We start from the raw sequence: 10,912 nt of genomic DNA, 5'->3' as shown, positions 1-10,912 counted from the left end.
AGGTAATTATTTGCTAATTTATTCATTCAACAAAGATTTATCTGGTTTATCCTAGGTAAAGGATCTATGGTAGGTACTGGAAAGAGTTGTGCACAGTCAGATAAATTCCTCTCCTTCATGAAGCTTACATTCTAGTGGGGCAGAGAGAAAATGAACATGAATATTAATACCGAGAAGAAAACAGAATGACATGTAAGAGTAACTATAGTGATATCTTTAAATAAGGTAGTTGGGGAGGCTGAGACGTAGGAGGATAAAAATCCAGTGGGCTGTTATCGATACAAAGGGATATCCAGAAGAATAATTATCAATAAACCCAATTGTTGAGGGTCAAAGAATGTCTCAGCTTATACTACCATAACAAATTATCATACACTGGGTGGCTTAAACAACAAGTGTTTATTTCTCCTGGTTCTGGAGGCTGGAAATCTAATATCAGGGTACAAACATGATTGGATTCTTGATAAGGGCTTTCTTCCTGGTTATGTCTCCACAAAAATTTTCCCTTGGTGCATGCACAAGAGAAAGAGATCTTGAGTCTCTTTCTCTTCCTACAAAGGCATTAATCCCATCATGGAGCTCCACTCTCATGACCTAATCTAACCCTAATTACTTCCTAAAGGCCCCACCTGCAAATACTATCTCACTGAGGATTAGGGTTTCAATGTATGAATTTTTAGGGAACATATTCAGTCCATAGCAGAGAAATCTGGGGCTGATTGAGGACAAAACACATGACCACAAGAGGCAGTAACCACAACAAGCCTTGCAGGGTGGCATTTGGACGGGGTTGCAGGAGGAAGAATGTCTCTCACAGCAGGATTTTTCCAGAAGTTCTGGTATAGGGATCCTACACCTGGGTCGTACCCCTGCACCATAAAAAAACAGAAGGATGGCTCAGGAACTCCCAGGAGACAGGAGGATCAGAGAGGTATATGTGTCAAGGTAATGTCACTCAGCAGCATGACAGCAACTCACTGGATCAGCTTGGGCCTTATAACTGCTAGGCCCTATGCTATAATAAATAACATCTATGGGGTGAGGTTTTGCATGGTATACAAAGCAGGCAATTTCTAAATGGCTAAAAAATATGCTCGTTTGAGATCAATCTGAGTTTGGTGACAGCAGGCTTTTGAGCTAATGAGTCAGCCTTCAGTGAATAAATAAACAACTTAGGGGTTTAACACACAGAGGCCATCTTTATCTCATTTATATAACACCAACCTATTTTTTCCAGGGCAGGGCTGGTAAATAATAACTGAAACTTGTCATACAGCTTCTAAATAAACCCAGGCATGTCTTAAGGAATAATGTTTATCAACTAAAATGGATAGAACCCTAAAAACTTTCCTGATTGTACAAGAAAACAAGATGAAGAAACATAAAATTGGCTAGCTTCTCAAGTTTTCTATTTAGCTACTAAAGGATGTGAGAAAACCAGTGGAAGTCAGGTACTTTCATCTCCAGATGTGGCTGAAACAGCATGTTTAAAAGAACAAATGTTTAATCCACAAAGTACACTTTCAGCAAGGTTCTTAGAGAATTTCACTTTTAATTAAGGCTTGGACAGTAAGGAACAATAAGCAATGAAAACGACACCTTATCCAAGTGATTCCACTCAACAGAGGGGTAAAAGGAACCTTGGAGAATATGTATCAGTGAGAAACTGAGGCTCAGAAAGGCATATGACTTTCTGAGGCATATCACACTGTTAATTAGGGAAAGCCTGACCTTCCACTCCTTGGATTCCCCATCTAAGGCTTGTCCCTTTATATTACAGCATTCCCCAACAAACCTTTGTTGATTATACCACATAATCTACTAGCTTCTGGGTTTATTAGAGAGGTTAAAGTGCATCAGGTGCCATTTTTGAATTGTAAATCTTTCTAAAGAGAAGCTTTAGATATTTAACTTTTATAAGATTTTTTCTAAAGCTAACAATTAATATAGAGTTAATTTCTTAAGAATCGTGGTTATATTTTTGAATGTTTTTTATAAATGCCCATTTCTTGAAAAAAGCAAGGATAGCTCAGTTATCAGAGAGACAGATGCTCTTCTGGAGGCCATTTAATAGCAAAACAGAGCTTTTGCTCTTAGCTTGAGAGTCTGGGACTAAGCACTCTGTAAGAACAAATATTTAAAAGACAACTAGAGCATGTGTTTCATGTTTTAATTTTCTCGTGACCACAAATGAAATCAAGGTAAACCATAAGACAATTCTCCACCTTTAAAAGTTAATCCTTAAAAATACAGGTGTAAGTATAATCCTATTAGAAGAATGCATTAGTTTTTCTGATTAGAGCACAACTTCCTTTTGAAAGGTTTGGTTCATTTTTACTGTTTATAGACACAAATCTCACATTGAGACCTTGGTCATAAGACAGGGCAAGTCCTTCCACATCTAAATTACAGCAGATCAGTTAAGGCAGTTCTAGCCGCTATAAAGGTAAATCCCCAAAATCTCAATCCCTAGCACAGTCAAATTTACTCTAGTAAAATCTAATAGGGCATGCAGTGGATAGTTTTTCACAAAGTGATACAGCAATCCAAGATCCTTCCATTCACCATCCCCTTTAACACGCATCATCAAACTTTTGCTGTGAAGAAGAGCTAGAAATATTTTAGGCTTAATGAGCCAGTCCGTGCCTGTTGAAACTATTCAAGTTAGCTGTTGTCATTTGAAAATAGTCATAGATAATACCTAAATTAACAAGCAGAACTATGTTTCAGGGTAAGTTTATTTATGAAAGCAGGTGGTAGATTGGATTTCATCCACAGGCTACAGTTTGCCAACCACCACCACAGAACCTCAGAGTGCTTTGCTTCTAACTAACTGGAAAGGAAAGAGACAGCATAGATGTGTGTGTGTGTGTGTGTGTGTGTGTGTGTGTGTGTGTGTGTGTGTGTACCAGGCAGACCTGGACCCAGCCTGGAAGAGGCAGACATAATGTGGCCAGACTTCAGTCACACAGCCACACAAAGCAGCAGTGGAAAATGTAGACTCGCTGCTTGCCAAGAGATATATACAAGTAATGACACTGTTAACACATAACAATTATTCATGGTCCACCCTTCTGGTCACCAAATGTCTATTTTATACTTTCTCTTATCTATAGAACACATTTACCAGCACCCTATTCCCCCAGCTGAAAGGTACATCCAAAGCCCCATGAAGTCACCACATCCAGTTTCAAAAGCAAAACTCTCCACTTGATGCAGTCTGTCAGGTCCAAAGGTGGCTCCTTATAGCCTGGTAGCTAGGATATAAAACAACTAGTGATTTTAGAATGAAATATCAAGTTATCTTTCCACCTTTCACAAATATCCAATATATAATGGGGATGTAGGAACAGGATAATTATAATAAAATATTCTATTCAAAACAGGAAAGACTATAAGGCACATAAGCAGCCCCTGGTCAATGGAAACAATGCAGTCCTGTCGGGTAGCCTCTGTGAAGGCTCCACCCTGGGGAGTTGTGAAGTACTTTGCTTACATATTGATTTTGCTATCTAGAAGGTACTTGTTTGTCCACCAGTCTCCATGGCCACAGATACTACTTTCTGAGAGTTTCTTCCTTGTTCATTAACCTCCAAGGTCATATCCAAAATGGACATTTGCAGGCTTCTTACAACACATTCCCTGCCAAAGCTTCTTTTAAGATCTCTAAATGGTCCCAAACTTATAGCAGTTTCGTACTTACCTGGCAATAGATTTCCCCCAATATTTTTCAGGCCAAAAGCCACTCCCATTCAGTTGCAAGTGCCAATAACCACATCCAAAATTCTTTATCAGACATAGTTTCTAAGTTTGTTTTCCTTCTTAACGTCTTTACTCCATGCCCCTGTCTGTGTATCTGTCTCTCTCTCTCTCTCCCCACCCCCGCCCCTTCCTCTCAATTTTACTGTGGCTGCTTTGATGCTGTCTGAAACAAGAGAATTTGATGGAATGGTAACACTGTTAATCTGAGTTATTGTGTTTTGCTGAGAGATTTTAGTCATCTTTTCCAATCCAGGCTTTTAAGTCTTAAATCTCACTATTCAGAGTCCAGAAGTGGTTGACTTTTTCCAACTTGTAAGGCCCTTGAAATCGAGAAATTCTTTGTTCCCTTTATCCTCTGCTCAAAAACTGGCCAAATCTTTATCTCTTTATTATAATACTTTTCTCAAAACAGCAATAAAAGTCAACATAATCACAATGACTGTCATCCTGGTAGAGCTGATACAGGAATGCTGGGGAAGGAAGAACATGGTCCCTTTAAATGACATGGAATGGGGAAAGGAAAGTGTGGGATAGAGAAGAGCATGGTCCCCATGTACCCAGGTGAGGAAAGGCATTTCCTGCCCAAATGCTGCATTTCCCAAGACCACCCTGGTGTGCCACACCCCCATCCTGGGTCTATAGAAACCCGAGAACCTAGCAGGCAGACACACAAGCGGCTGGACATTCTGAGGAACACACGAGTGGAATAAGACATAAGCGGTTGGTCATTGAGAGGACGTTGAGAGGGGCATGCCAGCAAAAGAGCACACCCACAGGGATGGGCATGCCAGCAGGCCATCGACCTGCTAGATGAGGCAGAGTTTGGCTGGGGCAGCTGGGGGAGACCTAGGGCTGCTGAGTGGCCCAACTGCAGGGGAAAACCATCTGCCATTTGGTTCCCCATTGGCTGGGAGCTACTTCCACTCAATAAAACTTGGCACTCATTCTCCAAATCCAGGTATTATCTGATTTTTCTACTACAAGGCAAAAACCCGGGCTACAGAAATCCCTCTGTCCTTGTGATAAGGAAGGGGTTTAATTGAGCTGGTTAACACAATCCACCTACAGGCAAACTAAAAGAGCATCCTGTAACCCACAACGACTGGGGCTTCAGGGCCTGTAAACATTCACCCCTAGACACTGCCATGGGTGGGTTGAAGCCCCACAGCCTGTGCATCTGTATGGTCCCCTACAGGTTTGAGCAGTGGGGCACTGAAGAAGCAAACCACACCCCCATCGCATGTCCTGGGAGGGGGACAAGGGAACCTTTCAACTGGGCCTCACCCGAGATCTGGGAATGTGAGTGTGAATGAATGCAAAACTGTCGGGTCTGCCTCTCTTCCAAATCCCTGCCATCTCTCTCTTTCCTGTGAGTAAGAGTCTCTGTTTCACTTCACAGAGTTTTAAACCTCCATAACTGGGCCTGACAAAACCCCCAGACTTTGTCTCTTCTCTCACGGGGGTTTGAAATGGCTCTTACCTCTTTCTTTATAATGTTAACAGTTTTGCTACAGACTACAGGAATGTTACTAAGTAAAATGAACATTTGCCTCGGTCACCAAAGGTACAAATCAGACCAATTTTTCCTAGAGGTGGCATGTATGCCTCCATCTCAACAATTGCAGGCATGCATGGCTCAGGGCACCTCTCCTTACCCTTTCCCCTCCCAGCTCAGGCACTCAGGCATTCCTGCAGCAGGCAAAGGCTGCACCCAACAGACATGAAGAGGGGTGGGAGAAATCCACAGTGGTAGCCTAGATTCCACAGGGCTAACTGACGGGCACTTCTTGCCCACTACCCCAGTGGAAGCTTTCTTTCCCTGGCCAAGGAATTAAGCCTGGTCTGAACTGGGGGAAGGATATAAGAATTGGGGCGGCCCACTTGCACTAAGCAAACTGTTCTTTCCCCTGGAGACTTCCCCTCTTTGCCCCTTATACTGTTTTTCTCTTTTTTTTCCTTTTCTTAGTGAGAGGGCCCCCCTCCCAACTCTCTTTCTGATAGGGAAGTTAATGGAGGAATGGACGCTTCTGGCTGAGAACTGCAAATTCAACAGAGTACATTTGAGACACTGTACATGGGCATAAACAGCCTCTTAAATGCCTTTTCAGTCCCAAACTCAATTCCAAACTTCAGGCCAAGGCCTTAGAAAGAAAAACCAGGTCTGAGGGATGCAAAACCAGGCAAGAGGCACTATGTAAATGGGCAGGACCAATTCCTGCTGACTAAACCCACCACCCCATGGAAGGAGGCCATGCTCCATGGCATAAACAGGCCCAGGAAGTTTGCTGACAGCAGAAAGAAATGGAGGCTTGGGTGAGGGTGGTTAATTCCTATTCTCCAGGTTTTCCCTGCTTCGTGGGTGCATACCGCAGTAGTACCTATGGCCGGAGATAAAGGGTGGAAAGTGAAAGAAGAACACTTGCTTTCTCTCTCCATCACACCCTGAGTTTTCACTGAAGAAGGAAGGGAATAAGGGACACCTCTATACCCTGTCTTTCAGAATGGGCAGCCAGTTCTCTTCACCACCCCCAGCCTATGCTCCTTTGGAGTGTATCTTGTACCATTGGGACTGCTTTGACCTTCAGAATCTGGAGGAAAAACACCACATAGCTCTCTGCACAAAGGTTTGGTCAAATTATGAAGGACTGGCTTGGCCTCAGGAAGAAACCATTTATTTCAATACCATCCGGCAATTGGAACTTTTCTGTAGATGTGAGGACAGATGGTCTGGGGCCCCATATATGCAGGCTTTCTATACTTTGCAAGATAATCCAGACCTTTGGTGACAATATAAGATTGATCCAGCCCCCCGTTTGCCATCTCAGGCAAGGGACAAGCCCAGGAAAGTAAACATATGAGTCCAAGAGGCACTTCTAGCAGAGGAGCCAGCTCCCTCAAGCCCTTCTTCTCGAGGTCCACCCCAACCTCCCTATACAGCTTCAGCCTCTCACTTGCTCCCTCCTAAAAATCCTCCATCTAAACAAGTCCCAGTCTCACTCCTGCCCCTCCAACAAATACCCAGTGAAATTGGGTCCAGTGAGGTCCAGGTCCTCTTCTCCCTACAGGATTTAAAGCAAATTATGGGGGATCTTGGCAAGCTTTCGGATGACCCTGATAGACATATAGAGGCTTTCGAGAATTTCACCCAGATATTTGAACTCTCCTGGAGAGATGCTATGTTACCTTTGAATCAGACCCTGATGGACACTGAGAAGCAGGCTGCTCTGCAAGCAGCAGAGAGATTTGGGGATGAGCTTTGTATCACATATAGTGCCAGGGAAGGGGGTGAACATTATCCAACAAGAAGAGAAGCAGTATCAATGGATGACCCTAAATGGGATCTCAATGGTTTAGTGGAAGACTGGAAGAGAACACGCTTTCAGGTGTGCTTAATGGAAAGCTTACGTAGAGCTAGGACCAAGCCTCTCAATTACACTAAGTTGTCCATGATCCACAAGGGATTTCATGAAAATCCCACTGCCTTCCTGGAAAGTCTAAGAGAGGCCTTGGTAAAAGCATACCTCTGTATCTCTTGATTTAGCTGAAGGACAGCTAATCCTAAAGGATAAATTTATTACCCAGACAGCTCCTGACATAAGAAGGGAACTACAAAAACAGGCCCTGGGACCAGAAAGTACATTAGGGGACATCCTGAAAGTGGCTACCTCGGTCTTTTATAATAGAGAGAGGGAGGCCCAAGAAAGAAAGAGGAAATACAGGAAAGAAACAGAAGTTTAATGGCAACCAGGCAAGTCCACAAACCCCAGAATTCCCAAGTGCACCTGTTAACTGCTAAAGATATGGCAAGAACGGCTATCTCTCTTCCAAAAGTTCATTTGCTCCAACACAAGGTTTAATTTCTTTCACCAGGGTGAAATAGCTTGGGGTACAATGTTATTGTTAGTGTATTTCACTTCTTATCTCTGTAATCTTTGGCACTAAATTCTTTCCTTGTATAATATACATGTTTGTATATTATACAAGGAAATGTATAATTATACAAATGTATGTTTGTATAATATACAAGGAAATATGCATACTTAACCTCATAAAACTTGTTGTTTCTCTCACACCTAGAAGCCATCAAACTCCAAATGGTCAGACAACCGGAGCCTCAGATAATGACTCCCCGTTTCCAGGAACCCTTAGAGAGACCTCTGGGAGGAATCTGACTGCTGTTTTCCCCAAAACAATGCCCCCTATCAGCAGGAAACAGCTAAGACCGGTGATCATCCATATTTTAAAGGCAGTTAGATGTACCTCTTCAAAGGGGAAAAATGATACGAGAGTGCTGAGAAGAGTGTGTTCACTTTAAATGATACAGAATTGCAGAAGGGACATTCTGGGTAGAGGAGGGCATGGTCCCTGGCTAGGGCTCCACCCCCATAGACCTAGGTGAGGACAGGAATTTCCTGCCCAAATGCTGCATTTCCCAAAACCACCATGGCCTGCCATGCCCCTATCCTGGGCCTATAAAAACCTGAGACCCTAGCGGGCAGACACACAAGCAGCTGGATGTCATGAGGAACACATCAGCAGAAGAAGATGTAAGTGGTTGGTCATAGAGAGGACGTCGAGAGGAGCACTCCAGCAAAAGAGCACACCAACAGAGATGGCACGCCAGCAAGCCATGGACCTGTGAGATAAGGTGGTGTTTGGCTGGGAGAGTTGGAAGAGAGCCAGGGCCACTGAGTGGCCCAACTCCAGGGAAAAGCCACCTCCCTTCTGGCACCCTCATTGGCTGAGAGCTACTTCCACTCAATAAAACTTTGCACTCATTCTCCAAGGCCACATATGATCCAATCTTTCCAGTACACCAAGGCAAGAACCCAGGCTACAGAAATCCCTCTGTCTTTGTGATAAGGAAGGGGGTCTAATAGAGCTGATTAACACAAGCCCCCTATAGGCAAACTAAAAGAACACCTTGTGGCCGGGCATGGTGGCTCATGCCTGTAATCCCAGCACTTTGGGAGGCTGAGGCCAGCGGATCACCTGAGGTCAGGAGTTTGAGACCAGCCTGACCAACATGGTGAAACCCTGTCTCTACTAAAAATACAAAATTAGCCAGGCGTGGTGGTGCATGCGTGTAATCCCACCTACTTGGGAGACTGAGGCAGGAGAATCACTTAAACCCAGGATGGAGAGGTTGTGATGAGCCGAGATCATGCCATTACACTCCAGCCTGTGCAACAAGAGCGAAACTCCATCTCAAAAAAAAAAAGGAAAGAAAGAACACCTTGTAACACACACCCACTGGGGCTTCAGGAGCTGTAAACATTCACTCCTAGACACTGCCATGGGGTTAGAGCCCTATAGCCTGCCCATCTCTATGCTCCCCTAGAGGTTTTGAGCAGCGAGACACTGAAGAAGCCAGCTACACCCCCATCACATGCTCTGGGGGGTGAATGAGGGAACCTCTCCCCTTTCAGAGCTACAGGGTCCTAGGCTTATACATGTATGTTTTATAAGTTGTCACAGATGATATTTTCACCAAATATTTCGGCATGGTACAACAGAGCTCTTCAGTCTTCTATATAGCTAGGTGGATATTTTGTTTGTTTTCTACCACCTGATCACCAAGACAATGAGGCATATGTTTACTTTCTGTATTATGACAGCACTCCACTCTGGTACCAGCTGCAGTAAAAGATAATCTCAGTGGACTTATAGAAGTTTATTTCTACACTTACATGTAGTCTAATCATATGTTTAACAGGTGAACTTCCATACAGAGATTCTTTCCTTCTACCTTGTGTCTCCTCTATTACCTAGGACCAGGAAGTCCCTAGCTTCTAGCCAAAAGTCAGGAAAAGAGAAAGATATGGTTATGTGGAAGTGGTTTTAAATCAGACTTTAAAGTTCCCACATTCTGCCCACATTCCAGAGGCCTGAACTCAGTCACCTGCCGGTACCTGCTATGTACCAGGAGATAAAGGAAATGAGTTTTGGTAAACACATAGCAGCCTGTCATACACAACACTCATGTTGCTCCCGTTATGTAATTAGAAGAATATAAATTCTGTTATCCTATTAATAAAACATCAATGAGCTTATTAGGATATTGGGGTGATCAGACCTAATACCAGGCCATGGGGTCTACGATGTCCAGCAGAGTCAAAGGAATGAGACAAGACAAGAGTGCGTAAAGTGGGACCAGGGGGTCAATGCTAGTATGGAGGCTGCAAAGACCCCAAGCCCTGGAAGCCCACACTATCTATTGGTGATCAAACACAGAAGCAGGTGGTGAGGATGTGGGGGTTGAAAGAAAGTGGTGTATCAAGTGCATGAGCTATAGCTGTGACAGTTTAGCATTTCCTTTGAAGCATATGGAACATGTTCTGCTACTTGAGATAATGGGAAACATGTTCTTCTAGTTTAAGATACAATCGATCTATAAGCTTGGGAGTGCTAGAAGCAAGGAGCCAGCAAGTCTAGACACATTCCAGAAGCCACGAGGGGTTTTATACCCTGAGCCCTGGATTCCATCCAAGCCATGAGGGGTTTTATGCCCTGGGCTTAGATTCTGGTGGGGCCGGGAAGCCTTCCACACTTTGGCACAGAGTTTGGTGTTCCAAAGGCCATGAGGGGTTTTAGACCCTGGACTCCGGACATGTTCCAAGACTCTTTTACATTATGTCAGACATGCAAGCCCTGCCTCAGCTTTTTTCCAAACACTCAGCTTTTCCCCAACATTAGGAGAAGACAGATTGGGAGATTCTGGCATAATCAGAAATCAGCAATTTGATGTTTAGGACCTTATAATATTAGAGGTAGCAAGGGGAACCTCAAAGATCAGCCAGTCTTACTGTCTCATGTTACAGACTAATAAACTGAGGCTCAGATGGGCATAAGGAATCAGCGGTAGACATGGAACTGGAATACTGGTCTCCTCTCACCTAGGTCAGGGGGGTTTGCTATATGCCTCCCTGGCCTTAATTCTTCCTAAATCTGTAAAGTTGCTGTATGCTGATAAACCCAAAAAGAATTTTAAAAAATTTACATGTAACTTTTAGTGAATACAGGAAATAAAACAGCATCCAATTAGAAGACAAATAAAAATCTTTGGTCAGAATTGCAGTGGTAATAAGTTATATGGTTTATGTGATCCTAAAGGAGATCTAATTTTTTCCTCCAAATATGGGATAAATTT

The sequence above is a fragment of the Nomascus leucogenys genome, chromosome 3, assembly GCF_006542625.1.
Source record: "Nomascus leucogenys isolate Asia chromosome 3, Asia_NLE_v1, whole genome shotgun sequence".
Lineage (NCBI taxonomy): Eukaryota > Metazoa > Chordata > Mammalia > Primates > Hylobatidae > Nomascus > Nomascus leucogenys.
The sequence above is the reverse complement of the archived record's forward strand: the minus strand, read 5'-3'. Positions refer to the sequence as shown.